An 11698-nucleotide genomic window follows, 5' to 3' on the forward strand; every position below is an offset into this window, starting at 1 on the left:
AGCAGAGAGAATGACCTGAAAGTGACTTAAAGCTTTTACCCTCAAAGTAATGTGCTTCCTGTATCAAGGTTTTATGACCCAAACCTCCCCAAACAGCACCAACTAGGCTCCAAGTGTATGATGGGACACTTGTCATCCAAATCATTGGAACATATAAAAGCGGTCTGGTGAAGTTCGTGAGGTTCCTGAAGAGGAAATGGGAGATGCACAGTTAATCAAGGGGAAAAATGACTAAATGAGAGAGCATTTGAGGACAAAGCTTCTCAATACATAATTTGATGGTTTTAGCACAGTATTTACAATCACAATGAGAGTGACTGCATTCAATGAGACTGAACTGTTTCAAATGCCTTGAATTAAGAAGTTGAAGAAAAGCAAAGGTGTCCAATGATGGATAACAATTTTCTAATGAGAAGGAAGGAAGGATATTAAGTAAATAATCCCCAGTGTGTGTAAATTAACCTACTAATAAAATAGTTTTCTTTCTATCTACACTTCCCCCTTCTATTCTATGAACAGAATGTTGGATACACGATCTACACTTTGTATAATACACAATCCAGTGTTACTATGCCTGCCGGAGGAATTCCAGGTCCCGGGGAGAATGCAAGTATATTCTGGAGATGATAGATTAAGACAAATTCACTAGCTAGTGAGTCTCTGACCTAGATATATTAGCTCTTTCAAATATCAAGTCAAGAAGTCTTATTATATAATACTTTCTTCAAAATAACACCTTATTTTAAGCAAATATGCCTTAATGAAATTTGTTTTAATAAGTTCTTTAAAGTGAATTTAGTTTTCATGCTAAGTGTGAGACATGACAAGCTCAGAGATTCGTATTCTTCTAATCTTTCGCAGATAATGAAACTTAGAAATGGCATTGCACTAATCAAAACCAGAGCAACATTAAAGCTGTAGTCATCACCTTTGCTGATTATACAGCTTGACAAATGCCAGTCAAGCAAATTATGTATCTTGAAATTGGCACAGAACAGTTAGAGATGTTACCTGATTGGAAAGCTCAAGGTGGAATCCAATGCAGGACGGATCTAAAGGACTTGCTGAAAAGAGATTAAACCACAGGGTTCTTTCAACAGCAACAGATGAACATCACCATGAAATGACACCATTTTTTAAACCCATAATACGGTTTGCACAATCTAGAAATTTTCTTGCAGAAATGTTGACAGAGTTGGCTGTGTAATTTGGTAACTATCAGTGAGTTGTACTATTTGGCTAACTTCAGCTACACTTTAACAGTAATATAGTCTTGTTTAAAAAATGGGGGGAACAGTTTCTATAACAATTTATCAGTTAATTGCTCATCATCATCTGGTTCATTTTTGCCTATGCTTAAATGGCATAGAGACAAAGGAAATAGATTTTTCCTGTTCATTTTACCACGCAGGCTTTGTTGTAAGCTGTATAACACTGAGAACACACACTAAACAGACCAAAGCAAAGAGGAGGATAAAGGGCCTTAAAACATGGTGACTATTGGAAAAAGCAGCCCTTTCCTTCTCATTTGTGACTATAATTATTATCACGTCTCACTTCATGGTGTGGCTTGGTCATATTAAAATCATTTTCAAAGGAGTAATGATGCTGTGAGGTCATGTGACATAACTATTTTCACTAGTTGGTACTGTGCACACATTTTTAAAGTATGTATGGGTAAATGCAAAATAAGAAGTGGTTTAGCATTGGCTCATGAAGCTGGAGAGATAGCTCAGGCCTTATACCTTTTACTGTTCCTGTAGAGCCTCCAAGTTATGCTACTAGCAACCCTGCAGGGCAGATCATAACCACCTATAACTCCAGTTCTAGGATATTCAGTGCTTTCGGTGTCTGGGGGCACACCTCTCTCTCTCTCTCTCTCTCTCTCTCTCTCTCTCTCTCTCTCTCTCTCTCTCTCTCTCTCTCTCTCTCCCTCTCCCTCTCTCTCTTTCACACACACACACACACACACACACACACACACGCGCGTGCGCGCGCAATACACTAATACACACACATGATTAAAAATGAAATAAATCTTCAAGAATGTGACGTGTGCCGGGCGGTGGTGGCGCACCGCCGGGCGGTGGTGGCGCACGCCTTTAATCCCAGCACTCGGGAGGCAGAGCCAGGCGGATCTCTGTGAGTTCGAGGCCAGCCTGGGCTACCAAGTGAGTTCCAGGAAAGGCGCAAAGCTACACAGAGAAACCTTGTCTCGAAAAACCAAAAAAAAAAAAAAAAAAAAAAAAAAAAAAAAAAAAAAAAAAAAGAATGTGACGTGTGTAAGTGTATCTTTGCTGACTTGTGTTGAGTCACAACGTCCACCCATCTTCCACCTGCTGAGGGAAAGAGGAAATGAACCTACAATTTGAACAGACAATGGCTCTGAGGTTACTGGTTTCTCATCTTGTCTATAATTTGATTGTTTTTGAGAAGACTTGGGAGGGAATTTCTGTGAAAGAGCTTGGTAAGTAGAATTTTACCCAGGGGCTCTGTTTTTCCTAACAAAGCACAAAACTGTTTTGTTTGTTTTTGTGACTAGGTTATTTCATTTAGTATAATATACCAAAGGCTCATCCATATAGTAACATGTTTGCAAAATATTTTCAAAGGTACCATAACATCTCACTGTATGCACACACCGTGGTTTAGCTATTCATCTGTAGCCATTTGTGTGGCTTCGGTATTTTGGTTATAACTAATGCAGGTATGAACATGGATGAACAAACTCTTCTAAAATGTTTTATAAATCTCTTAATACTATCTTTGTACTTCATGCCTGCTCTCTTTCTCTACACATACACACACACACACACACACACACACACACACACACACACACACACACACCATCAGTATTTTATCATTGTGAGTTAAATGCATTCTCTAATCAGAAGCATAAAACACAACACAAGCAGAAATGTCAACAAGTACTACCATGGATCTCAGTGTTCTACTGACAATATCCCAAATTTCTACAAATGTTCTTTAAATGTTCCAATGAAAAGAACTCATTACCTCACCATCTCTCCACATGACAACCTTTTAAATATTTAAAGACAGTTATCATATTTCTACAAAGCTTATCTTTCCAGACAAAACACACAATTCTCTCAAAAGTTCAAAATTGTCATTGAAAGAGATGTCTTTGACATATTTCAAATCTAGAGAACATCACAGGCAACACTATTGCAAGCTCTACAGAATTGTCAAAACAGCAAATCTTATGCAGGGGGCTTTGCAATTTTATAATGAGATGTAGTTTTTTTTTTTTGAATAGTCCAAAAGAAAATTCACAATTTTACTTCAATTTAGTTTAAATCATCTGACATATCATGGAACATGTGAGGTATTTTCTCTTAAAAGGATTTGTCTTGCATTTCCTTGAGCAGGTGAACTGAGATGTACTTCCAAGTGCTGCTTGGGTATTCTTGGAGAGATGCATAAAGACTAGGTTTCATGTGTTGCTGTGTTTCATAACTATTCACCTACAATTCCAGAGAATTTGATAGTGTTGATGCCATACAGAATTTAAAGTATCCTCTTGAAGTAGATATATGTAATGATCACTTGTACCATTTAGGAAAATCAAGGTATTATTTTTAAAAATAAAAAATACAAGTGTAAAACTTAAAGAATTAATGTATGTATATATTTATGGAGAATATCTATGTAGCTCAGGCTTGCCTTAAACTCAAAATCCTTCTACCTCACACTCCTTACTTCTGGTATTATAAACGTGTGCCACTATATCCTACTTAAATAGATATATAAAACTTAAGAGTTGTACATATCTATTGGGTGCCAGGTAATGGTTTGGGGCATATATAAATGACAAAGTCTCAATCAGCTCATCCACATGCATAGTCACAAATAGTGTCAAATTTGTATTATGAGGCTATTCAAAATTCATTCTCTAGCTTTTAGAGGCTTTCAGCAGTTGTCAACCATGCAACCTCATGGTGTTGTAGCACAGTAGTTCTTGTTCTAATCTATCGGTCACATGCCCTTTAAACACCACTTCCTTATCACTACCAAGCTCTGGCCATCATCATTCCATTCTAAGTTCTATGAGGTAGACTAATTTGTATTGGATATGCATGAGATCATATGGTACTTGCTTTTATATTTGGCCTAGCTTTGTTCACTTAACATAATAACATCCAGTTATACTCTCTTTGCCGCAAATATTTTGATGGTTGAACAGTATTACATGGTCTGTTCATGTAGAGCATGTTTTCTTTATTTTTTATCATTTGAGGGGCTCATGAATTGCCTCCATTTCTTGACTAACATGTCTGTTCTAGATTTATGCATTACAGTTTAGTTCTGTACTTAATCTGGGGAGTGATAGCTCATACTGTTCTCCAAATGAATGCACATTCCCACTGTCTTAGTTAAGGCGATTATGGCTGTAAATACATTACCAAAAACAACTTAGGGAGGAAAGGATTAATTTTACTTAAGCTTTCATATTATAGACCATCAACAAAGGAGTTCAGAGCATGAACTCAAGCAGGAACCTGGAGCCAAGAGCTAGTCCGGAGGCCATGGAGGATTCCTGCTTACTGACTTGATTCTTCTGGCTTGTTCAGTTTGCTTTCTTACAGAATCTAGGTCCACCAGCCCAGGAGTGGGACCAATCACAATGGGATGGGCCCTCTACTATCAATAACTAATTAAGAAAATACACTACAGGCCTGTCTACAGCCTGAGCTTATGGAGGCATTCCTCACTCAAGGTTCCCTTCTCTAAAATGACTCTAGCCTATTGACATTAAACTAGGTAGCATACCCACCACAGTGTGCAAGGCTTCCCCACTCTCTGCATCCTGTCTAGAAGTGGTAAAATTTTGTGAAGCAGGTACAAACTGAAACATATCTGTCCCAGTTGTAAACTGATCTCTCCATGATGTAAATGCATGTCAGTCTAGGCTGTCTTTCAGCTCTGGCCTGCACATAGAGTTTGCAGTTTCTACAAGGTGCCTAGAATAATAAGCTCTAAGATAAATCCTCAGGTGAGCTTTGTACCCTGCTCCCAGCAGGTGGAGTCTTGGTGTCTTTTACATTCCCTGATATCAGATGAAGTAGGGATTGTGGAGGCAGTAAGCCACCTGACAGAAGGCTCAGTCTTTGTGCATGGCTTGGATTTGGGAGACATTGGGATTCATTAGAGCACATGGGGAGCCTTGAACTGCATCTCATGTTCAAGGGCCCCTCAAAGCAAAAGTAACCTTCCCTTGCTGGGACACTTGGAGGTGCAGTAGGAACCTTCTTCAGTGTTTCTTTTCATTGCAGTGGTACTGCATGCTTGCTCCATGCTGTCTGATGTGGTGATAAGAAAATGACAACTCACTTTCAATTTTGGAATACACAGCTAGCTGACACGGGGTGGAGGAGCCATGTAGCCTGCCACAGCAGCTACAATCTTTAGTATCCAGTACTCTGAAAGTAAGCAGCCATTGGCATATATGTAAAATCCTCCACCAGAAAGCCAGATTGTTTCTTTATTGAGAGTTTAGATAACACTAGAACTTTCTAGTGATGAGAATTCACATTCAGCTGCACACATTTAGACATAATGCTGCTGCACATGGACAAGATGACAACTTAATACAATTTTAAATTCATAAGCACATGGATAGTTTCACACGACCCCACAGAGGCACAGAACCAGTCCCACAATATTTTCAAGGTATATACAAATATAAAAAAATAGTATTTCAGACTGTGCTTCTAAATCTAATGTTATTACTATTTCTATTACAGCTGCAGTTACTTCCTTCAATACACTCTCCAATCCTGTAAATCATCATAATAGTTCCAAAGTATGCAATAATTTTTCAGTACTTTGAAATGTAGTAAACCCACAGAGCAAAGAGTAATCAGTTGAAAAATGGGAGGATACCTTATCACAAAATATAAAATTTATGTTGATGTTGGATTTAATTACATGGCATCAGTATTTCCTAAATTTGATATATATCTAATATATCTAGAGCTACTGAGAACTTCTGTGCACCAAGTTAGTATGAGTAAATGGCTGTGTTTACACATTATAAAATATAACAGAACTTCCAACCTATACTAACCTGTACACAGAGTTATATTACTGAATCTATAGTGCTTGATAATATAATATAATAAAATAACTGTAAGACTATTTGCATGGAAATATATGCTATAAATAAATAAAGACCCTTTCATCATAACTTTTCATCGTGCTTTTAAACCAATTCTGTGTGCAGTACTTTGTTTTACAGGTGCTGGTATCTATAAGATGTGTTATTTATATCTTCAAGACCTTTCAATAAACAAAATGTAAAATTTTATTACAAAACTGTCCATTATCTTTACTAGAGAAAGAAAAGATTGACATCAAACATGAGTTCTCTAACAACACGCAGCAGAGTGTAATTGAACATTTAACACCTCTGTTTAAACTATGACTCACCTGACAGTTTTTAGCCTCATTACAAATGTACTAAAAATGATGATCTCAAACTAAAGATAGAAAGAAAATGTTTGTTTTACTTTCACTATTATTTTTATTTTTGCCAAAGAAAAAAGCATGACTAAAATCTTAGCATGTCCCTAAGCTAGGAAATAAGGCAAGATACTTAATAAATACATGTGTTAGCAAAGTTTAAGATGGAAATTCAGTGAAAACGTAAGAGGACATTATTCCATTTAAAAGGTTTGATTTCTCAAGTATATGTCTCAGTAAGACTTGGAAAATAAATGTTTGTTTTTTTTTTAAATCAATACACAATGAGACTTTTTAATGCCGTTGAGAAGAACACAGTCGTTTTCAGAAGAAACGGGTGAAAATGGAGTTCATATCATTAAGACAGTTAAGCTGGTCTCAGGAATACAAGTGGTGTGTTCTTTCTCCTTTGTGCTTCCTAGACTTTATAGAGATGTATAAAGTAATGTATGTGTGCATGGCATGAAATGTACAGTGAAACTGCTCAGGGGAAACGGTGAAAACCAGGGGGTGGGGAGAGACAGGGTGTGGGGATGGAGAATATCAATGCATACACTGGTATGGGTTTTTTCATGACAATAAGAAAATAGTGGCATACATTTCATATTTTAATTTCACAATATCTTTATTGGACTTGAGTGTGATGTGTAGCCACCTCCCTGTGTTTATTCAGCCTGTGTCCTCAGAGCAGCAAATGTGAACACAGTGAACTGATGAGGAAGTATGAATGTGCCTTTCCCTCCAGAGCCACTGTTCCAGTGAAGGTTCCAGTTGCTTTCAGCAGAGTTCATACAGGATCCTCCATGTGCTCACCTTCTACAAATGCCTCATTTCAACTATCCGCCCCCATGGAGCAGTTAAATTGTGTGAGTGTCGGTGTGTGCGCACGCATCTAGTATATCACATTGCTTCTTTTATGAAAATACGATTGTTCATTTAGTCCTAAAATGATACATAAATAAACCTCAAGTTAAAGATGATAAATTATTTAAAAATTTCCCAGGAAAATAATGCAGATTTTCCTCCTCTTCCTCCTCCCCTTCTTCTTCCTCCTTCTTCTAATTCTTCTTCTCCTCCTTCACCTACTCTTCTATTTTTCTCCCCAAATTTCTTCCAGATCATGTCCTTCAGTCATCTCTGAGTAGTCTTCCTTCTCCCGCCCTAGCCTCGGTCTAGCTTGGCTTGGGACGGCAAAGCTGTACACATTATGAACATTTCTGTCATACATGTACTCTTTGCTTTTTCTTAGTAGTTTTGGAGATACTGACAACATCATTTCTACTTCCAGGTAGACCATATCTTGTTTGAATAACAATCAGCAATGCACAGCACAGCATTATTTTCTTCTCTCCATGTTCTAAGAGCGACTATCCACGCTTATGACTGAAGTCCTTGTTCAGTAGATGTACATTTCTTTGTCAGTTTTTTTTAATCATCCAGGCTAGTCTTTCTTCCTCATTGTTAAGGAATACTCATGAATATATATATATATATATATAATGATTAACATTTCCCACTTGTAAATACTATATTTGGGCAGCAAACAAAAAAAACAAACATCCTGTGGGAATCTATTTTATATTTTATCTGGGTCCAATCTTTATATTTTTCCATAGAGGCAAATCCACTAAGTGATTCTGTGGAGCAAATATGCACTATGTGTAGCTTGAAGTGTTTCAGGAAAACAGGAATTCATAAGCCTAGGAACTTAATTTAGTTTTTTACAATCTCCACACAAGAATAACCTTCTAATCTTTAATCAAAGCAAGAAGTGGTTAAAACAATCATGGCTAACTGAAGCCACAATCCTTTCCTAAGAAACATTTAAAGATGCTAACAACAATCTAGATAGCCCAATTTATAAGTGCAGACAAAATTATACTCAGAGGAAAATTTAGTATTGTGATAACTGCATGTATTTAATATTAAATTATCATAAACCACTCAAAGGTAACCAAGTACACAGCTTGCAAGAGTTATGGGTGACAAGAATGTGTAAGTAGAGTGGGTTGGAAAAGTGAAATTAGACAAGCCTGGCTAGGTAACAAAGAACAATTTAAGGAAATATTTATTCTCTAGCCTCAGATGAGAATAATTACCTCGAAATCTGAGTGTGCAACCTTAAAAATAACGTATACTTAGGACAGTAATTGGGGTACCATTTAATCACAGCTGATTTTGCACAGGTGATATGCATATATGATATATGATAGCATCCAATTTAGTTCTGAGGCCTTATTTACTTCATCTAAGTCCTGGACTTCATTCACAAGGTATCATTGAGGAGGGACCTGAAGAGATGGTTTAACAGTTAAGAGCACTTGCTGCTCTGGCAGAGGACCTGGGCTCAATTCCCCTCGCCTAGCTCACAAAAACTCTAGTCTAGTAGATCTGATGACCTCTTCTGACCTCTGCATTTGCTGCATACATGTGGTGCACATCCATAGAAGCAGCCAAAACATTCATATACATAAAATACAAATAAAGATATTTAAAATATTACAGAGAATGTATTTTTCATAGCTGCAGTGAAATTTTGTTACTATGTTGTTATTTTAGCATATTATATATTTTTAAGTAAATGTTACATAATTATTTGGAACTTTGTTGTTAGATTTCAAAAGGCATACCTTAATACCTTTAACATTGATTTTACCCATGTGCGACAAATGTTATTTATGTTGATTAAAATGGTCAAAGGTTTTTAATTAAAGTATAATTAAATTATTTCCCCTCTTCCCTTAACTCCCTCCAACCCCTTCCATGTCCCTTTTTGCTCCATCTTAAATTCATGCCATCTTTTTCTTTAATTGACACTGTTATATCTGTGTGTATAAATGCATGAATATATAAATACAACTGGTTCAGTTCATTTAGTGTAACTTAAGTTTATAAAAATTCAGGCCTGGCACTAGAAACCTACCTCACTTCTCAAGTTTAGTGAGGTAGTGGATCTTAGAGGAGAACTATCCACTATCACTTTTGAAAACAATGTAATTCCTAACCACATTCTAAACAGTCATCCTTAAACAAGCAGATAAGCATACACACAAACAACACTAAATGGTGTGTGTGTGTGTGTGTGTGTGTGTGTGTGTGTGTGTGTGTGCATGTAAAATTTGAGTATATATAGGGCCAAATCCATTTGTATATATAAGCATATATATATTATATTTATGTATATTCATGTTTTATATGTGCAAATGAAATTTCTTTGTAATCGTGTTTCTTGTTTGGATTTGTGTTCCCAAATCTGATTCTAGCTATTACCCTCCTAAATTAATTTTGATGTCTTCATTTGTGTATGTTACCCCTTTGATCTGTCTTCAGCTTTTTTTTTTCTTTCTTTTTGGTTTTTTTGAAACAGGGTTTCTCTGTGAAACAGTCCTGGCTATCTTGGAACTCACTCTGTAGACCAGGCTGGCCTCAAACTCACAGAGATCCGCCTGCCTCTGCCTCCCAAGTGCTGGGATTAAAAGCATGCCCCACAACCACCCAGCCAGTCTTCAGTTTTATAGATTGTACTCCTTGGTTATTAATCTAGTGATCAACTCATCTGATGGCTTTTAAATTTAACAGGAAACTAAAAGTTTAATTTGATTCTGTTTTCAAATGTCCTTTTTTCTTCAGTTTTTATTTCTTTGTTTACACATATTTCAAATCTATAATATTTGATATAATTTTAACTAATTTTCATTAATTACTTCTGGACTTCACTTTTTCAGATATTATTTCTGTTGATACTAGTTCCTTTCTGGCACTTTAAAAATGGCTAGTAATTTTAGATTGTGGACTTTTCATTGACTGAATACTAGTTAGTAGCCATGGAAACTCTGCAGAGCTTATGCTGAGGATGGCTTCATCTGGGAAGTACCTGCAATCTCAAAGAATTTTTGCTTTATTTGGTACCGTATTTCTTAGACTACAAAGACAGTAACAAAGTCACTGGCACTCAAAGCTATCAAGGATGTTCAAGGAGGATAAATTTCAGGGCATAATATTTTTTTTTGCCATAGTCTAGGCTAACAGATATCCTTCCATATTGCCTTCCTTGTCCTGAGCAGCCTTTCCCTGCTCAGTTCTTTCACCACATGGAATTTATAGTTTTCTCTGTCTGTTTGGGCTCTGTTTTGGCTCCACTGATCAGTACTGATTATTGCTTTGGCAGAATCAAGACCTGCCTAGCATAGAAAACACTGGTCATGTCTGTAAAGGATTACCTACACCAAGTGAGTTGAGCTAGGCTCCTTTACAAAAAAAAAAAAAAAAAAAAAAAAAAAAAAAAAAGAGCTAAGCGCCTGCGTTCATCTCCTCTGCCTCCCAACTCAGGACATAATGTGAGCCACTTCCTCAAGCCCCTGCCACTGTGTGTTTTTCCAGAATTAGCTGTCCTTTCAGTCTGTGAGCCAAAACTAGCCTGAAGATCTTTGTCAGGTATCTGTCATAGCAACAAGAAGAGTGATTAATATAATATTAATATACCTGTGATTGTAAAAGTCCTTTCTCCATGATCCTTTGATTCACTGGTTTGCTTTTAAAATTATTTAATTTAGATATAATAAGCTTTTATTTCTCTCCTGACCTTTACTCTTTGTTAATGTCTTATTTCCTACTTGTGAGATTTTTCAGAATTTTATTTAATCACTTTTGTTTTCTGGGGTTACAGTTTTTCCATCATCATATAAATCCCATGAGGAAACAAAACCCTTATCTTTTTTGTTCATGGTAATATAGCCATTGTTTAGTCTGGGAGCATAAAATAGAGTATGAAAATATGTTATGTAAATAGATGGCTGAAATCATTTGTAAACCGAGCCCATTTTCAAGTCAACAGATGTCTTTTATAATTAAAGAAAGCTATATTAGATTTAAAAAATAACCCAATTTGCTATTTTGGCCCTCTCTGAGGAGATGGTTTAAAAACAGACATATTATGCTTTTTGCTGAGAAGCCTGTGAGACAGCTATTTAAGCCCCCGAAGCCCTCTGGAATCTGGCGAAAGCATTGAACCACCTGTAATTACTGACAATGCACACAGTGCATGTCTTGCTTGTAATTGGGCACAGGCACCGTAACAAAGCAGTGAGGTGTTGTTGTAAATACTGAAGGAATAACACTTAAAATCCTCAACTGCATCCTCATAAAAAGCAAGGGATTTTGAAAAACTAGATGATAACATGAACTTATTCAATTATTAAGATATCTTCCAAAG

This window comes from Peromyscus eremicus, chromosome 7 (assembly GCF_949786415.1).
Source record: "Peromyscus eremicus chromosome 7, PerEre_H2_v1, whole genome shotgun sequence".
Taxonomy (NCBI): domain Eukaryota; kingdom Metazoa; phylum Chordata; class Mammalia; order Rodentia; family Cricetidae; genus Peromyscus; species Peromyscus eremicus.